The following is a 5,000-nucleotide window of genomic DNA, read 5'->3' as shown; positions in this document are numbered from 1 at the left end:
AAGGTAGTACTGGAGCGACTGCCAGTAATACCTGAGGAGGCTGTAGAGACAGTGGCGGTTGATAAAACACCGCCAGCAGGAACGGATGACCTTGCCAAGCAGATCCGAAACCTGAGCGAGTCGGTCCGCTCGCTGACGGTACAGGTGGAAGAGCTGCGAAAAGAGAACGCCGCTCTGCATAAAAACAACAATGAGCTGAAGGCTGCAATGGCTGCAAAGGCCACCCCACAGGCGCCAAAACCTGTGGTGGCCAACAAGCAGCCACAAGCGGAAGCGCAGCAAAAGCTGAAAGATGCTGGCACCTGGCAGGAGGTGGCCAGCAAAAAAAAGAAGAAGAAAGCTGCGGTGACACCAGCACCAGCAGCAGTGATACCGCCGGTGGTGGGAGGAAGCCATACCCTCCCACCTAAGAAAACAACCCCCCCTGGACAGTGGGTGAAGCCTGTCCAGGAGGCATGGAGAAATCCGGCCGAAAAAGCAGCAAATAAAAAGGCTACGAAGGCTCGTGAGAGCCGACCGGTAGCCCTTCGAGTTATCCCAGCGGAAGACGCTAGCTGGGAAGAGGTGTTCCGCTTGGCGCGGCTGAACACCTCATTGACGGAGCTGCGGACGGAAGTGGTCCGCACCGAGAGAACACGGAGGGATCATTTGATCCTCCGTTTAAAAACAAACGCGGATGGTGCCCGAATGCGCGAACAAGTTTCGAAGGCTGTTGGGTCACGCGGGGTGACAACGATCATCGCCGAGATGGCGTACATCACGGCGAACAACGTGGATCCGCTGGCGACGCCGGAGGAGGTGGCCGCTGAGATCAAATCTCAGTATGGTGTGGCCATCCCTCCCGAGAGTATCTCGCTACATGCGTACCCGAACGGCCTGCAGAGGTGCAGAGCACGGGTACTGCGCAGTGAAGCCACGTTGCTGGACGGCAAGAAGCTCCGAGTCGGCTTCTGCCTCTCCACCGTGAAGGTAGTAGAGGAACTGAAGCGGAGTGCTCAAAGGTGCTTCCGGTGCCACGAGATCGGGCACCGATCCTTTGAGTGCAAAGGAACCGACAGATCGAATCGCTGTTTCCGCTGCGGTAACGAGGGCCATCGCGCAAGGGGCTGCAAGGCTCCGGCGTGCTGTGGAGTGTGCGGATTGGCACACCAGACCGGTGATCGGTCTTGTCGAGGAGCTCAGACTACACGTTCACACGTGTAATGCAGCTGAACTGCCAGCGACGCGCCGTCTCCCAAGACCTTGCGATCCAGCATGCGCGTGAGGATCGGGCGGACGTTGTCCTCCTGTCCGATCCGCATCGCGTGCCCACGAACAACGGGAACTGGATCGCAGATGAGTCTGGGAGTGTCGCAATTATAGCGACAGGTAGGTCGCCAGTTCAGAGAGTGCTAGCGACTGGAGTGCCGTGGGTGGCAGCAGCCGTCATTGACGGCGTGCTCTTCATCTGCTGCTACATTCGGCCTCTAGTCAACGTTGAGCGCTTTGTCCAGGTGCTGGAAGCCGTTGAAATGGTGGCAATGGGTCACCAGCGAATCGTCCTCGCTGGAGACTTCAACGCCAGCCATGAAGAGTGGGGCAGCCCTCGCTCGTCCGCCAAGGGCGAGGAGCTGCTGCTGACCTGCGAACGGCTAGGCTTGAAGGTGCTCAATCGCGGCGACACACCCACCTTCGTAGGGAACGGGGTTGCCAGCGAGAGCATAGTCGACGTATCCTTCGCCAGCCATGCCATCGCTGGTCCGGGCGATTGGGCGGTCAGCAGCCGGCCCACTCTGAGTGACCATCGAGCGGTTTGCTTCACCATCAGCGAAGCTAACAACAGCAACCGCGAGCACCAGGCACGGAGCGCGACAACAGAACACCGAGACCGATCACGGAACATCATGAGGTGGATGATCACCAGGTTCAGCCCGAACATCTTCGCTGAACTGTTGGTTGATCTCCGCCTTGATGAAATGGCGAAGGATGTGAAAGGGCTGATGAAGACCCTACGCGAGGCATGTAACGCCACAATGCCGAGGCAGCAGCCGGGCCTGGGAGCCAACCGCTCGGCCTTTTGGTGGAACCCTCAGCTGGCGGAGCTGAGGACTGCCTGTCAACGAGCCAGGGAAGCAGTGCAACAGGCAAGGGATCCGGAGCAGCGTGCTTGCCGAATGAACATGGCGCGCGTCGTGGAGCGCCAGTTCGAAGCGGAAATCCGGGCAAGCAAGCGTCGCTGCTTCCAGGATCTTATCAACGAGGCAGAGAGCAACATCTTCGGAGCCGGCTACAGGGTCGTGATGACTCGCTTGAGGGGAAGTCGAACACCGCCAGAGCGGGACCCTCAAGTGCTCGGCACCATCGTGGCGGAGCTGTTCCCCGAACACCCTGCGATGGAGTGGCCGGAACCATCACCGACGGCGGCGTCGACCATCCGCTCCGTCTCCGAGAACGAGCTGTTGGAAATCGCTGCTTCACTGAACCCGCGAAAGGCCCCGGGCATCGACGGGATTCCTAATGGCGCATTGACGGTGGCCATTCGGACGAGTCCTGGTACGTTCTGCCGGATATACCAGGACCTCATCGACAGAGCAGAATTCCCGGCGCAGTGGAAGCGCCAACGGTTGGTGCTATTGGCGAAACCGGGCAAACCACCGGGCCTGCCGTCATCATATAGGCCCCTATGCATGCTCGACACTGCCGCTAAAGTGTTTGAGCGCATAGTACTGAATCGGCTCAACGAGCACTTGGAGCAGGCCAACGCTCCCCGTCTCTCCCCCGCACAGTACGGTTTCCGTAGGGGGAGATCGACAGTGCAAGCCATTCAGGAGGTGGTGGCCCGAGGACAACGCGCCATGGCCTTTGGAAGAACCAACCGTCGGGATAAACGATGCCTCATGGTGGTAGCCTTGGACGTTGCCAACGCCTTCAACAGCGCCAGTTGGACGGCGATTGGACAATGCCTGAAGGAGAAGCTGGTGCCGCAGCCGCTGCAGAGGCTCCTTCGGAGCTACTTCACCGGCCGCGTGCTGTGGTACGAGACCAGCAGGGGCATCGTTGCTCGTGACGTATCCGCAGGAGTGCCGCAGGGGTCGATCCTGGGACCGACCCTCTGGAACGTATTGTACGATGGCGTTTTAGGCTTGGAGCTGCCACCGGGCGTCGACATCATCGGGTACGCGGACGACATCGTCTTGACGGCTCCGGGTTGTACTCCCAGAGAGGCCGCTGCAGAGGCCGAAAAGGCTGTCCTGGTCATCAACCAGTGGATGGAGCGTCACCACCTCAAGCTCTCCGCCGGTAAAACGGAGATGGTAATGATCAGCAGCCTCCGTCAGGGACACCCGCGTATTCCGGTAGACATCTGCGGCACAATCGTCGAGTCGTCAAGGACCATCCGCTACCTCGGCGTCACGCTGGAGGATCACCTTAGCTGGAAACAGCACGTCGAGGCCGTGTCGCAAAAGGCTCTCCGTGTTGCGAAAGCAGTAACTGCATTGATGCAGAACCACGGTGGTCCCAAGCCAGCTCAACGACGACTGCTCGCGGGTGTGGTGTCATCGGTCATCCGGTATGCGGCTCCAGTATGGCACAGCGCGACCAGCCTGCAGGCGTGTGCCAGGCTTCTCCAGCGATCGCAGCGGATCCCTGCGATTCGGACGGCCTGCGCATTCCGAACCGTCAGCCACAGCGTAGCAACAATCCTGGCCGGACTCATTCCCATCGGCTTGCTGGTGGAGGAGGACGCCAGGATTTATGAGCGGCTGCATGCCATCGATCGCGCCCCTTCTACGGATGCCATCCGCAAGGAGGAGCGGCGTGCGACGATGTGCGCCTGGCAGCGCTCATGGGACGCGGTGGCGGAAGGGCAGGCCCAGCGACAACAACGGCAGAACACCGAAGAGTCTTCAGCAGAGCAGCGCGACGACGACGATGAACACCAGGAGGGCGACGACGACGGCGAGGACCATCATCGCCGGTCGGCCAGCCGTTTCATCCGCTGGACGCATAGGGTGTTGCCGCAGATAGCACCCTGGCAGGAAAGGAATCACGGACAAGTGACGTTTGCGTTGGCTCAAGTGCTCTCGGGACATGGATTTTTCCGGGAGTACCTTAGCGCCATGCAGTTCACTTCGTCCCCTGACTGCCCCCAGTGTCTGGCGGTGGAGGAGACGGTCGGTCACGTCCTCTTTGAGTGTCCTCGGTTTGAACACGTGCGAGCGCTTCATCTAACGGCGGCGGACGGAGAACCCTTGGAAGCGGAGACTCTGGTGGGTCACATGTTGCAGAGCCCGTCAAACTGGAGCAGCGTCTGCGAAGCCTGCAGCCTCATCACAGAGGAGCTGCGGGAGACCTGGCAGCGGTCCAGCCTGGCGGAGCGGAATGCGGCACTTGATGACTCCCGAACAGCGCACGAGGAACTGGTCGAATGGCGGCGTGAGCGGCGCAACGCTCAGCAACGTGCCAGACGACTGGTTTTGAACGAGCTCCGGACAGCGCACCCGGTATCGCAGCGAGAGGCGCAGATTCTGCAGGATCGGCGTCGCGAGCGGCAGCGTCGGGACAACGAAAGGCGGCGAAGGATGCGGATGGTCCGCAATCCCGGCTCTCCTCTGCTGGTGCGTTACAGCAGAGCGATGACGCCGCCTTCGCCGTCCACCGTGGCACGGAGGGCGGAATTAGCGAGACAACGACGGAACGAGCGGCAACGCGCGTATCGTCGCGAGGTCCGGGCCCAGCGGCAGCAGTCACTGGACGGCACTGGAGAAATGATGACATCTGCGGAGGAGGCAGCGGCAAGCGCTGCAGAGTTCTCCGGACGTTGAAAGTTGCTGGTTACGCCGTGGCGTAATCTGCAGAAAGGGGGAACATTATTGAAAGAAAATGAAGCGAATGAGAAATGAGCTTACATTGTGATTTCAAACAGAACTATAAATCCGAGAAGCATATCCCTCGCGGGGAAACAGCTTCTCGGAACGCGAAGGTTTAAATTATGTATATATTATATCAATAAACCGACT

This window comes from Anopheles nili (assembly GCF_943737925.1).
Source record: "Anopheles nili chromosome X unlocalized genomic scaffold, idAnoNiliSN_F5_01 X_unloc_30, whole genome shotgun sequence".
Taxonomy (NCBI): Eukaryota; Metazoa; Arthropoda; class Insecta; order Diptera; family Culicidae; genus Anopheles; species Anopheles nili.
This window is presented reverse-complemented; position numbering follows the sequence as displayed.